This window comes from Gobius niger (assembly GCF_951799975.1).
Source record: "Gobius niger genome assembly, chromosome: 19".
Taxonomy (NCBI): Eukaryota; Metazoa; Chordata; class Actinopteri; order Gobiiformes; family Gobiidae; genus Gobius; species Gobius niger.
The window spans coordinates 8,083,940-8,099,571 of NC_136870.1; positions in this window are offsets into that span (position 1 = coordinate 8,083,940).

Genomic DNA, 15,632 nt, shown 5'->3' on the forward strand with positions numbered 1-15,632 from the left:
TTAAGAGCAAACAAACTCTGAAAACGACAAATATACTGAGTTTCGCCTGCAGTGACTGCTTAAAGCGTCCATTCCAATCCTTATCTCAAATTAACACCAAATGCTTCTATTCTTTGGGAGCCGAAATCCCCCAGCTCGACTCGACCGCACTGACAAACGGCTCCGTGAAAAAAAACAGAAAAATCCGAATCAAAAAGTGCTTAGGGCCTTGTAAAAACCAGCGCCAGGCGAACCACAACTTGTCAAATATTAATACAGTAACGTTAGAAAGCCGCGCCGGGTCTATAATGGATCCCTCCGACAACATGTGTGTGATATTAAGCGACGAGGGGTCTGCGCGGGACAGATCGGACTCCAGGATCACGCCGAGTTCCCAAAAAGCGGGTTGTTGCTCTTTAGGGGTGTGGGGGGTGGGGGGGGGGGCCAAGCTAACTGTGGACCAAGCAAAGCAAAAAGCCGTGGTCCCTCGTTGTTGTAAGAACGGTCTGACTGTCAGGTGCGGAGGTGTGAGTCTAGACTTTCTAATCGGAGGCTGATTCCAGGCATAGCTCTGCCCTGATTTGGTTCACTGGTATGTGCGGACAGGGGCGGACTGGGACTTAAAAACAGCCCGGGACTCTGACCAGCCTGCCCCAAATTAGCGTAATTGTGCACTTCCACAAATACATATTTTAACCTCTAACCACCCGCCTTAACCGAGTGCATTTTCCCCAGGTCGACTTTTTTTTATTTTATTTTTTCATTGGTGTCATCAGCAAAAAGAACGGGAAAGGTGGTCGTAGAAACAGAAGCAAAATCATTCATATAAATAACAAATAATAATGGTCCCAAAATTGAACCTTGTGGCACACCATACTCCACGGAAATTCCTTTTAGATTCACATTTTTTTATACTGGGCTTTATCCAAATCTAAAAGCTTCTTGACTGGAGAGCAACAATGTAACGCCTCATTTGAAAGCTAAGACCTACAAAAGTGATGGTTTTGTCACGTCATTTTTGTCATTTTTTATTGTGTTTTTCTCTCGTTTTTGTAGGTTTTTTTTGTCCGTTATTTTCGCATGTATTTGTTGACTTTTCATCACATTTTTTGTCACATTTTTGTTGCTTTTCCAACACATTTTTGTTTTGTTTTCATCCTCTTTTTCTCGCTATTTTGATGCTTTTCTTTTTAGCTTTTAGATTTGGGTAAAGCTCGGTTGAGGCGGGACTGGTGGCCCTAGAGCCAGTGGCCCTTCTGTGCTCTTCCAGAATGGACATATGGCCCCTGTGTGCGGATGTGAAGTAGGTAAGGTAGTCCAAAAGTACACAAGGATTACAGACCCGCGGCTCTAACCTCAGGCATCATGAAGGCCCTGGAGAGAGGCTTGCTAAAACATTTACAAAGATCAATCAGGGCCAGACTGGATCCTTTTCAGTTTGTGTATAAAACAGGTTGTGGCCTTGAGGACGCTGTTGTTTCCCTCATCCACACTGTCGCTAAACAACCAGACATTTCAGTAGGGAGCAAACCCACGTCTGATTCACTGGTGTGCATCTTTCCTCCTCAACAGAGTCCAGCCGGTCAAAGTAAACGACGCCGTGTCAGTTCAGCTCGGTTGTTCACCGCTGACGACTGTAGAACCACCTCAAATTATCAACACATTTTCAAATATTCTGATGGCACGGTCCTGGTGACTGACAGATCCTGGGCTGCACCAGCAGGGCGTCGACGAGGTTGTGATGTGGAGCAAAAGCAACGGAGATAAACATAAAAATAAAAAAAACTGAGGATGTGGTAATCAGTTTAAAACCGTTAACTACAGCTCCCATTTCAATCAATAACGATGAAATCAAACAGGTGGAGTCCTTCAAATAACTGGGTGTGGTGCTACACTGTTCCCTGTCTTGGAAACACCACAATGACTTCATCTGCGGTCTTTCGGAGCGCCTCGTCAGGTGCTGCTTCTGTTCATCACCTCTGTGATTCTCAGTGACCTGCAGGACTGTAACGCTGTGTGGTACAGCTGTCTCTCAGTCACTTCCAAGTCTGGACTGAGACACTTGGTTAAAATCTGCTCAAAGATAGTCCCTGGATGAGCAGTACGAGACATTGCGGCTGGCTAAGAACAGAAAAAAGTGATGAAAAAGCAACAAAAAGCGTCCAGAAATCAACCAAATATCGTGACAAAAAAATCAGTTAAACAAATATGACAAAAAACAGATGACGGTGACAGACGTGGTAACAACGCAAGGAGCAATCTTCGCTCAGTTTTGCAGATCTTAGCTTTCAAATGGGGGGGTTACACTGGCCTGTAGGTTGTAAGCTCTCCAGTCAAGAAGCTGAACTAAAGAACATGTGCTTTGTTAAAGCATGTTGGTGATTTGTAACGTTGAAGAATGCTTTAAAGCTGCACTATGCAACTTTTGAAGTAAAAAAAAACAAAAACTCTTTGACCTTTTAGTGACTGGTGTCATGGGTGCAGCATGTTACCTTTGCTTTCCCTCACAGTGGCGTTTAAGACGCTCCAGGATCAGTTTGTACCAGAAACGGTCCAGAAACACCAAAACAATTGATTGTGGATCAGTCACTACAAAATATTACGATTTATTTATTTTTTTCACTTCAAAAGCTACATAGTGCACCTTTTAGTTTAACATTTTAAAATATTATTGTTCTTTTCCGTTCTGCATTTGTCTCCTCTTTGATACATTACCAATCCTCTACTATACTGTACTCTGAAGCGTTCTCCTGACTTCACCTTCCTCTATGAATTTACTGCTGGTGTTGCTATATGACTTCTCTTCGGGGCCACCTGTGAGGAGGAGGAGGGGGGGGGTCAGCGGCTCGGGACACCTGTACCTGCGCGTGGGTGGGGATGGGGGGCGAGGCGAGGTGGGCGAGTTGAGTGATGACAGGGCCGAGCGGGCCTTAATTAGAGATGGGAGCGCTGCAGTCACTCACCTCTCTGTGCGAGCAGGCAGACTCACACACCTGGAGGAGCTGGGGGGGGGGGGTATATTAGGAGGGAGGGGTAGAGCAGGGGGGAGTACATGCTGACTCGGGACGAAACAGCTGACAGAGTGATAGAGGTAATTATTAGCTACAAACAGGGGATTCCCCTCATGACATGTGTGCACGAGTGATTCTCCACTGCACCTGAACCGAGGAGTGGGGGGCAGAGGTCAGATTGAAGTCCTCTCTTATAAAACATGTACTGGGGGGGGGGGGAATGATCAGTGTCCTCCAAACCCAGTCAGATCAGGTGCTACGTGTGTGTAGAACAGATTACAATCGCGTATCGCTGCGTGTGGAGATCATCCGCCATCTTCAATCACGATCCGCCTCAAATCGATGAATCCCGACGTCTGCACTTTCGACCACAGCCATAATAAAGCCCCCGGCGTATCCTCCCGCTCTCTAATAAAATAATGACAGCTTACATTGGCACCTGGGCTCTCCCGCTCAGACGGTATTGTGTTGCAGTATTTAGTCTGCTCCCTGCCACCTCACACCGTGCCATTCCCACACACACACACACACACACACACAATCTTGTACTGCTATCTTAGTGAGGACACTCATAGACATCAGTGTTCATTTTGACGACATGTTTTATTTTAGTTTTAGTCTTAGTCTTTTGACTAAAATGTAACTTAATTTTAGTCAAGATTTAGTCCAAAAAAAACGTTTCAATTTTAGTCTAATTTTAGTCGACTAAAATGAAAACTAATTTAGTCGACTTTTATTTATAATATTCATCATAATCATATTTAATTGTGGTCCTCGACTTCATGGAGCTGCTTGCACATGAATAAAGCTCAGATCTGTTCATTTGACAGTGAATTTAAATGATATGAGGCTTTTCCAGACTGTCAGTAGAAGTTTAGATGATTTTAGTCTCTCCTTTTTTTTTTTGTCTTATTTTAGTCGATTAAAATATCTGGACATTTTAGTCATAGTTTTAGTCTCATGAGAAACTTTTAATTTAGTTTTAGTCCAGTTTTAGTCGGCAAAAATATCACTTTGACTAAAATTAAGACTAAATATTTTAGTCGACAAAATTAACACTGATAGACATAATGTATTACCCAGACCCTAACCTTGATCCTAACCCTAAACCTTATCTAAACCCAATTCTAACCCTAACCCTAAAACCACATCTTGACCCACAAACAGTCCCTCAAATAAGTGAGGACCACCCGAAATGTCCTCACTTTACAAAAACGTCCTCACTCTGTAGGTTTGAAACGGGTCCTCACAAAGTTGTAAGTACAAGAACACACACACACACACAGATATTAGCCAAGCCTCGCTCCAACTCCGACTGCCACACTGTACACTGTCCAGGCCACGCTATCGCGCCTGACCTCAGCATGATGACATCACTAACATGCGCCAGGAGGCCGATAATGGGAGGGAAAGACGACGAGGGTGGGCGTGAGAGACGGGTCACCGACGTCTTTGCGAAGCTTAATCTCTTTTTTTTTTTTTTTCGCTTTTTGCCATGTTGTAACGTCATCTTAGTAGGTTTGTCAGAAACAAAGTAGATTAACCTCTTTGGGCTTTACCCGAATGAAAAAAAGTTATAGCCTGTGTGGCAGTGTAACACCTCATTTGAAAGCTAAGACCTACAACGATGCCGCTTTGTTGTCACTTTTTGAACTTGCTGTATTTGCTGCATTTTCATCACATTTTGGTCACTTTTCTGTCGCTATTTAGTTGACACTTTTTTCAAGAAGCTTTCAGATTTGGGTAAAGCCAAACTGGAGAAAAATGTGCTCGGTTCAGGTGGGAGTTAAGAGGTTAAGCCTCACCTGTAGCGTCTTCCTCTTTCATTGTTTGTAATAAAAAATAAATCAGGTATAGGGCCTTTTGAAGTATAACCTCTTACTCAGCCTTAAAGTGATGCTCTGGAAGTCTAAATGTTTTACAAATTTTACAAAATGTGCAATAACTGACCACCTAGCCTTGCATTTTGCTGTTAAGTAAGTAACAATATATAAATATTATTTTTTGAAAAGTCCAACCTTCCCGGATCTCAGCGGCTAATCAGAGTCTAGTATCCTCCTGCGTTGACCAATGAGAGGAGCTTTTCCTGGAGCAGCCTGTCTGGTCCAATCAGGAGGGAAGGGGAGGAGCTTGATCCTTACTTTTGAAAATCCTGTTCCAGCTCTCCTCGTTTTGCAAACTAAGAATGACTTTCTGGTTAAAGAGGGGAGGAATTTGATGGTTCACTTTCAAATTTCACTCTCACTCTCACTTTGCAAACTTACAGACTATCACTTTAAAGGAACAGGCCACCATTTTTACATACTGAGATATGTTCTCACCTGAGCTTAGACGAGTTGATGCGTACCTTTCTGGACTTTGTGGGCGCCCGTGGAAGAGCGCGGTAGCTTCCAACTTCACCCCGTTTGGAGCCATAGGATTACATTGGGAGAGGCCAAATGCTAACAACATCTTTGGTCTTTTTGCGTGACTGAGCACACGCATAAAGACCAGACAGGTACGCATCAACTCGTCTAAGCTCAGGTAAGAACATATCTCCGTATGGAAAAGTGCATTTTCTCCAAATCAGCTATACCCAAATCTAAAAGCTTCTCAACTGGCGAAAGTGAAGACCTACAAAACTCACACCTTTTTTGTGTTTTTGTTGTGGTTTCGTGTCTTTTTTTTGTGTGGTGTTTTTTTGTTGCGTTATTGCCACAGTTCTGTCACTTTTTGTGGCTATTTCATCGCATTTTTTCATCGCTTTTTTAGACACATTTTTGCTCGTTTTTTTAAATTGCATTTTTGGCGCCCTTTTGTCACTTTTTAGTTGCTCGCCGGCACGTTTTTTTGCACTTTTTTGTTGCGTTTTCATCCTCTTTTACGCCGCCATTTCGATCCTTTTTTTTTAAGCTTTTACTTTTGGGTGAAGCCAAACTGGAGAAAATGTGTTCAGGCAGAAGTTAAGAGGTTAAGTTCTGTTTTCGTTTCTCTCGTGTTATGTTTAGTCCACAGTCGTTGTTTCGGTCGGTCGATGGGGGGGAGAAACCACTGGGCGGAAACTCGCACACAAAACACAAAGTCAATTCAACTTTCTGCAGAGGTGACGACTTCACACAGCAGAGACTCGAAACTCTGTGCGTTTCGTCTGTAAACTTTGTCATACTCCGCACTTCCAGCAGTTTTAATTGCTGTTTGGACCATCCATATTGCCGGAGCATATGGCGTTCTCCTCCATAGGTGTGACTGAACCTTTACTCACTACCCACTCTTTCAAGTAACTTTGTGTGTGGGAACTTTTATACCTACGTAAACTCTACGGGAAGTTTCAAGGTTAAATATTCCATTGTTGCTCGTTTCAAGCTTTCAAAGTACTTCGGGAGACTTATATTTCATCATTTGTGGTGTAAATCAGGCCCTGTCGTAGTAAAGCCACACAACTACTACTTTATCTTCAGTCAAGTGCATGTGTTTGAGTAACTTTTTTAAATTATCTGGACTTCCTGGGCCTCATTCATGAACATGTTCTTAAAAAACTTCTTAAAATCCGTACTTAGGCAGTGTCGGGAACCGGAAATCAGATTCACGACACTAGGTCAGTTCTGAGCCTGGTTCTGAGTTTGGTGAATACCGACTTGGTGCATGTGAGGAGTAATTAGCATATGTCACTGCCTCTTTCACCATATAAGTACAAAAAGTGCTGTGTGAAACTGTCTATGGATGGCAAAACAAAGAAAACTCAGCCAAAGGCGCCTCACGCTCCAGGACCCACACCAATCTTTGGGCACCATAGTCGGGCTTGTATCGATTCGGATTTCCCAAATAGATGCGATTTGATTCAGTTCACAGAGGAGATTTTCGGTTCAGTTAAGGATATCACGCAGTGCTGATTGTACTTGGATATGGAAGACATTCTTAGAAGAAATGCGATGCAAAAACTAAGGTTCTATCCCATTTAGTTCTGAAGTTTGTGTTGATTGAAATAAACATAGTTCATGCGGTAAAACATGACCTTAGAATTGATTTAAGGGTTTTTGGAATCGATATCGGGCTATGCAAAAGAAAATCGATTTAAAATTTTTTTAGATATCATATACTAGATACTAGGGCTGGGACGATCCACTTTTGTCTCGATCCGACACGCCTCATGATACTTAGGGACCGATCCGACACGTATTGCGATATAGTAAGTCATTATGATAAGTAATATGTTGACCTTGAAATGTGTTAAAAGTCATGTGTCTAAAGTGATAAACCAAATGCCATTTGACATTTACCGAAGTGTTAAGATTGAAAAGTGCATTAACACAAAAAGTAACAAAGTGCTGTGTAACTGTTACTGGAAAACAAAGGGGAAAAAAATGCCTCCGAACACAAGTATTGAAAGAATTGGGATACTTGATAAAGTATCGATACTTGGTATTGCAGCACAAAGTCCAAGTCCGATCTGATATTTTGTCCCAGCCCTATTACCCTGTATGTTTTCTCTCTCCTCACGGGTCAGTCTCTGAAATAGATGCATCGTTGTGATGTTTCACCCGTGTAGCTCAAGAAGGAGAGCCCGATGGTTTAAGATCGAGGCCGATGCTCGTCTTTATCAAATAATATCAATGCAGTCTGCATTTAGTGCTTTTAACAAGCCGAGGCTTATAAAAAGTATTACTGCTTAAACCTTTTTTAAGCTTCTGCCTACTTTACTTGCCATTATTAAGACAAGCAAGTATTTCCAACTCATTTCTGAATAAACAGCATCTGTAATTTATTCTAATTATATTGACATGTTTTCTGGAAATAATAACTACAAGATTGAATATGTACAAATATATCTGACTCAGAATGTTTGGTTCCATCAGGAAAAGAACTGGCTGTTCTCAGGATTTGTTCTTACAGAGGAAAGTTGTTTTGAAGTAACAGTAACAGTACTCTCAATCCCTATACACATATTGAATGTATCTGAATCATTTCATGTCAGGGTGTCCTTATGCATTGTTTTATACACTAACACTAAACATAGACATAATTTTTTATTTTGTTTTAATCTGTGGTCCAGGCTCATTCCTAACTTTCCTGACACTATGGGATGAGTTTATGAGCACGTTTCAAAACTTTCACTTTCACTGAAATGTCCACAAAAACAACAAGCTGCTCTTCACCATCGATGAAAACATTTCATAATGATCTTCTGCTCCTGTGCACATCTGGAGCTTAGCCTTAAGACTTTTTATCTTTACATGGGGCTCTACTGACACCTACTGGCAACGACCGGGATCTGTGCTAATACCATGCTCCAGACTCCCAGCAGCAGTTAATGCATGACTTAAAAATGACTAAAAAAACTGAAAATGTGATCAAGTATTAGCAATCTCCTGCATTAATGTGAGCTTTACAAATAAAGTCCAAAGTGTGAACGACTTCCCACATTCTGCACATTCTGAATTGGGTTTAGGGGACTACGATAAATGCAATCCTCAGATGGACAGCTCGATGTCGTGTCTCCTGCCAGAAGAAGAAAATGGACTCTATTCCATTAGGCCCATCTGTCAGTGGACTCCGCAGAAGCCTGTTGTATCCCGGCTCTAATTGAATGAAAGTATCTCCGCTGTGGTACACGAGATTCAGCCCGAGGGCACGTCAGCTCCAGTTCACTGTGTTCCTCCGACCCGAGCCAGGTCCAGCTCGCAGTGATCCAGCCCTTTCATGTCCTTTTTCATGTACTCGAGTAAAAGAACAAAACAGGACTTTAATCTCGGCCCTAGTTTGTGTTTGTCGTACTGTTTCTTATTTCTTTCGTCTGCTTTGGGGTTAGAAAGTTTAGGCTCCCGGGATCATAATATCTGGTTTTAGTTTGCCCATTCTTCCTTACAAAAGAGATTTCTGGGCTTCTCTTTGGAGGTACATCCACCGATACACAGCGATGTTTAGGTCAGAGGACTGCGTGAATTTCGATGCATGTTCACGATCATTACGCACTTGTTGAAGCCAGAATTTGTTGGAATTTAATTTGCCGGTAACGCTGCAGGAAGCCCAAGCTTGTATGTTCTTTTGAAAATGTAAAAGATGGAAATAAAACTTGTTTTTTTTTATCTTTTTATTTAATGGTATGGGAATGTCTCATCTGTAACTTGATATATTTTGGAGATCATTTCACCTTCCTCTTGTTTCATTGTTCACATTAAGAGACATTTTGATCCGGGGCGAACTGTACATGTTCTTTGGATAGATGAGCATTTTCATTCTTAAAAACAAAAATAAAAAAAGGGTATTTAAGTTCCTCAGGTATGCATTACTATAATACATTCCATCTGTGTTTCCTGTCTCCCAACATAATGCATGTTGTATGTTTGTTCTATAAAGAGTCCGGACGTTCCCTGTAGCTCTATAACCCGGGCAAACCTTTTAACATTTATTTATTTATTTGTTTTTTTGACCGGGACAGTACAAGAAAAGCATTGCCAACTCGGTGGCCGATGTTTTGTACATAAGGCTCTGGTTAGGCTTTTCAGAGGGTTTATCACAGAACAGAAAGATGAAAAATCAGTAAAAAGCATCAAATACAACAATAAAAAGAAAGAAGAAAAGACATATCTGACCACTTCCTATCCCAAGTCCAGCCGTACAGTTCAGTGCTCACACTTTTGTTTGTTCTTTAGCCGCAGCTTCAGCTTTTGTGAGAAAAGTCTCCGGTCCATTTGGGACTTTTAGCTCCGGTGGCAAAGAGTTCCATAACTGTGACCCTTTCACTGACATATTTTCAAATAAACTGTATTAGTGATAAATACATAAAAAGCATCAGCATCTCTCTTTATATCTGTGAAAACACACGAGTTGTCCGCCCTTTTTAACCTGTTCATATCTGATTTGCTCACATTTGCGAAGCCGGATTGAAGGTGTTAACTGGCTGCGTTTGGCTCCCGGACCTTGTGACCTTAAACCTTCAATCACCCAGGGGCACTGCTAGGTATTCTGGGCCCTATGGAAGACAAAATAATTGCACCCCCCCCCCCCCCCCCCCCCCCCCCAACACACACACACACATTTTGTTAAGATAAGCGTCAACTCCCTTAAAACATTTACATTAAAATGAGATAGTAATCAAGATGTGCCTGAAATGATTGTTAAAAGAAAAGAATAATCGGATTCTTCGTAGGGCTGCGTTTAGGCACCGCTGGTATTGATAAAATGGACAGTATCGAAAGCAGGCACTGAAAAAAAAGTTTTATCTTTGATTCCAAGTTTTGATGCTGTTGGTCCAGGGACAGCATTAAAGGAAGTGACTTGGTTCTGGTTCTGGATGACAAACATTTTTGTATAGTGTGGGCGATTTCACAGGAAACATTAAAACTCTGAATTTACATAAGATCTGACTCCATAAGATCAATTTAAACACAGTTAAACAGTTAAATTTAAAGTATTAAAGTATCAAAAAGGTCTCGCCAAGCGTGTTCGTTGATCCCAAGGTCCGAGGAGAAACCACCAGAATTCAGTAGCTTTAGTCAAAGTAGATTTATTCCCTATAACAACTACAATGTCTAAACACAGGTTATCTGAATGCTAAAGTCCCGAACAATATACACACGGTGCTCGAACGGGGCCGTCCCAGGAAACGGCACCGTCTAACTGCGCTCTTACAAATATATATCAGAAAAAATGTGACGCTCACGAAGAGATAGGAGATGAGTGGAGCTCGGGCCAAGGTCATCAAGCCTTTCGCTCAGTAGTTTTCCACTAGAAGTGTCTTCCTGTTGCCTTATTCTGAGTTATTTTTCACATCTCCGGTGAGGGGCACCGAACATCTCCACAGGTTTGAGCAAAAGAATGCAAGAGCAAGAAATGGGGTATTGTTACAGCGATGTGCGTGTGAAAAGAGTGGTTTCAACTGAAGCTTAAAGCACATAGATTAAACTCATAAAAAACATTCAATAGCATCATGAAATATAACATTAGCTAAAAATCATCAATTTCCCACAGTAGGTATCGGAAAAAGTATCGTTCAGGTATCGAAAACCAAGTATCGTTAAAATACTATCGATACCCATCCCTAGTCTCTCCACACATTATCCGCCCCCGGGAGAGCAGTCTTTCCAAAGCTACCATCCCTCTCACCTCCAGCAGAAGCAGCAGAAGTTGTTCCGTGTCCCTTGGTCCCGCGACGGCACAACGGAGCAGCTCTTATTTCCGCGCTGGCCTGGACTCCTTACGTTTGGCCGGGAGTACAGAGCGCCGCATTCCCACTGAGCACTCCTGGTTCTGTTCTAACGGCACAGGCGCCAACCACAATACAAACACACGACGCGCTTGTATGGGATCCATCTGAAGAAGGCAGGAAGCGTCAGGGGTGTGCGAGGTCGGGCTTAATCTTATATTGCGGCGGTTATGCAATGAGCGCCGCGGCTCACATGGAACAGGGAAGAGATGCAGATGGATTGTGAAAGTCTCTGCAAAGTGAATCTACTCGATGTCGAACTCTCTGGACTTTGTAGGGTCGGAGGAATTGGAATCAAAAACATGTTTGCATCTTGCCTTCGTTGTTGAAAGATGTCGACCTTCCCGACGAGGACAAGCACTCGATCTTACCCGCCGTAGCGTTGTAGTTTTTGGTCTTTGTAAAACCGAGATTGTTTCATTCGTTCTCTCAGTGTGGATGACTTGGTTCAGCTCATAGATGTGAAATAGGGAGGAAAATTCTGACCCTCCCGTCGAAAATGTCCATCAATAATAGATAGTGTGACTTCATTCATCCACCCTTTTCTGCTTTAGCAGAGATGCACAGCACTTCCCGATCCACACACCTCCTTCAGTGATTCTTAGTCTTACGTCTTACGTCTGTTATTTAGTTGTTTTGATTCATGGGCTTAATCAATGCTTAAATCAACAATATTCTGTGGGATTCAGATATTTTACAGTTTTTTTTTTACTTACAGATTGAATGCACAGTTTATGGGTAGGTGTAAATTGATGTTGGGAGGATGTGGCTTCGTAGTCATGATGATGGGTCCTGATGCTGCACCAGTTGAGAACCAGTTGAGAGGTGTTTGAAGGTCAGCCTAGAGACACAGACCTTCCAGGGGAGGCGACCAGGAGGCCTCCGAAACAGATGCCCGAGCCACTTCAGCTGGTGCCTCTAGACATGAAGGAGCATCGGCTCTACTCCGAACTCCTACTGGGTTACTGAGCTCCTCAGCCAATCTCTTAGGGTGGAAGGAAACTCATTTTGAGTATTGCATATGGGATTCTTTAGTATTTCTGTATTTCTCTGTGGAAATCACTGATTTCTGATGTCATGGCTACAATCAAACGTGAACATTATATTGACAGAAGCTGTTTTCAAGATAAGTGCCATTTGGATTCAAACAGACAGCTATGATTACCTAGTGGTTTGTAATATTGAATACACAATAAAGTTGTTTATTTTAAGACAAAATCTGGGAAATTTTGGGCATTTTTATGCATAAAACTTCTTATATTTATATACAAACATAATAGGACAGAAAACTCACAATATATTTTTTCCTCCTATTTATGTCAGTAATCTACAGCAAAAGTTTAAAATTGATATCTTTAAATAAATAAAAAAAATCCCAATTTCCCTATTCGCCTTAATTGGATTAATTCATTTAGTAGCAATTTTATTTCAATATGATTTAAAACGCTCCATATTGGCCAGCTAGTATAAAAACCTCCCAAATCAATAGTGGCTCGTGGTGGCAAATAAATAAAAGACAGAGTGAAGCTAAAATGTGCTATATATATATATATTTTTATTTCATCCAGCCTCCTGTGACTGTATGATATTTCATTATTCATTTTCAATAAGACAGATGACACTGTGATGAGTATGGGCCGTGAACATCATGCGGCCGTCAAAGTGACACCACAGATAAGTGCAGTCTGTTAAACCTATAAAACCAGGAGTCTGTAGTGGACCGCTCTGGCTCGGGTTCTCTCCGCACCGTAAAGCGAACTGCTGTTTGTCACGGCCTGTCTTCTCCAGTCCGAAAACTGCTCCGTCTCCTTCAGTCCTGCTGCCTCCTCGCCGTCCCCCCCGGCCCATAACCGGATTCCCACTGGCTACTTATCTCTCCAAGAACCTGTCTTCTGCTCAGGGCGCTCAAAAAGAAGAATAGGTAGCATAAATCTTGGAAGTTCTGGGAGCTAAAAGTAGACTTTCCCATTCATCATACTCCATCGTCCGCGTTAGCTTAATAGCATAACAGTCAAGCAAAGGTCATTACAGGCCTTTACGTGTAGCGTGAAATTGTCGGCGCGATTATGATTTTGGAGCTAATGTTATGGCGCTGGGAGAAGTGGCATATGCAATATCGCAAAAGATATCTCAGTCCAGAGCAGCAGAGCGTAATATAGTGCTGCTGGTGTGCGGCCAGTATGGAGGCCAGCTCAGGCCAAAAAGCGGTCAGCCGTTCCTTACATCTGATAAAGCAGAACCCGGCTTTATTGTTCACTTCACGACCCAGCGAGTTTAGTCTGAGCTCATGCGGCGGATGGGAAAAGGCAGGGCAGCCTGAAGGTACGGGTTGTTTTGTCAAGTAACACACACTTAACCGCTTAACTCCCGCCTGAACCGAGAGCATTTTCTCCAGTTCAGCTTCACCCAAATCCTGTAGGCCAGTGTAACACCTCATTTGAAAGCTAAGACCTACAACACTAAATTGATCTTTTTCCTCACATCATCAGATTTTTTTTCATCACTTTTTTTGTTGGGCAGTCGTCTCATTTTTGTCAAATTTTCGTGACTTTTTTGTCACTTTTTGGTCAATTTTTTGGATTTTTTTTGGTCCATTTTTTGTCACTTTTTGTTAGTTTTTGTCACTTTTTCGTCAAATTATTCAAATTTTTTTGTCAAATTCTTATCATTTTTTTTTGTCCATTTTTTGTCACTTTTTCGTCAATTTTTTCTCAATTTTTAGTCAATTTTTTATCAGTTTTTTGTCAAATTTTTGTCATTTTTTTGTACATTTTTTCTCACTTTTTTGTCAATTTTTTGTCGATTTTTTCTCAATTTTTCCTCAATTTTTTTCTCACTTTTTTGTCAAATTTTTGTTCATTTTTTGTCACTTTTTCGTCCATTTTTCCTCCATTTTTCGTCAATTTTTTCTCAATTTTTTGTCCATTTTTGTAATTTTTTTGTAATTTTTTTTAAAAATTTTGTCACTTTTTTGTCACTTTTTGTCAATTTTTCTCAATTTTTCGTCAAATTTTTTATCAGTTTTTTTGTCAAATTTTTGTCCATTTTTGTCATTTTTTTGTACATTTTTTGTCCCTTTTTCGTCCATTTTTTGTCACTTTTTCGTCCATTTTTCTCACATTTTTGTCAATTTTTTTTCCATTTTTTGTCACTTTTTCGTCTCAGTTTTGTTGCTATTTTCACACCTTTTTTCCAGAAGCTTTTGGATTGGGGTAAAGCTGGTGGGAGTTAAGGCGTTAACTAATGAAGTTGTTCACAGTTATTATAAAGTAACTGGCCTCGCTACAAGTCAACACCGCCCCACGTCTTCAGCACAAGCAGATTTCTGTGCAGCAGGGGCGGCTATCGAAGGGTCAATCATTTTAAAAAAAGACACAGCCAAATAATAATTTCAGTTTGCTCTTGCACACGTCACTCAATCAACTCAGTCGCATTTATGACGGCTGAAATAATGATCAGTGCGCCCGGCAGTCTAATCACGGCCCCGACGAGAAGTTAAGTGGCATCAGTTTCCCAAGGCCGAACGTCATTTCGTCCAAATTGTTTGTTGAAAGTTCTCGGTCCCGGCGCTGACCGCGGGCTTTTGTGCATTAATTTAAACGCATTCGCAGTCGAACTCAACTGTTATCAGCTCCCTCCCCACCGCACTTAGGCTGAAACTGGAGATTGTATTTATACGCGCACGACTACGGTAGTTATAATGTGGTCTGTGCTCAATGAAGCTTTGCGCCCAGAACCGCAATCTGCCTAAGAGCAAATATGAAAACCAGCAACATTCTTTTTTTCACGTGCGTTTACATAACTAGTGCACAATATGTACTTTTTACCCTGACTGCAGCTGAGGGAGTATTTTGAGTATTTGCATTCATTTAATGTGTGCACCCTAAATCAGTGTTGCATTTTGCATCAACTGGCAGCTAAAAAAAAGAAGCATTTTGGAAGAAATATCAAAAAATGGCCTACTGCACCCGCTAATGCTAATACTTATGTGACTATGACTATAGCTAACATCCACAGCAGCTTATACTCTCACTGAGAATGCTCGAACCTGCAAAAAGCATTATTAGTTCAGAGAATACCTGTTGACTTTTCAGTGTTTTAGCTTTTATAGTATCATGTCAGAACTCTGGTAGAGTGAGTCCTAAAACTGCGTGAAAATGTATCCTTATGTCTGTGCACATTAGGTACCTCTATGTGCAAGCGCTACAATGAAAAAGCCTCTTTAAAGCAGAACTCATGTCCTGAGAGGCCATAAGCGCCACTGCGGGTGTAACATGCTGTGATTTTTTACTCATTAATTGTCCGTGAGAGTAAATACTACTCTGACAGAAAAGACAAAGGGACAGAGGGATATTGTACATCCAATTGCACAATGGTGATACTTTTTTTCACTCAAACTTGGCTGTAAATAGTGTTTAAGTGGCGCTAGCCCGCAGCTAGCTTTGCCCACTAGCCTGTTA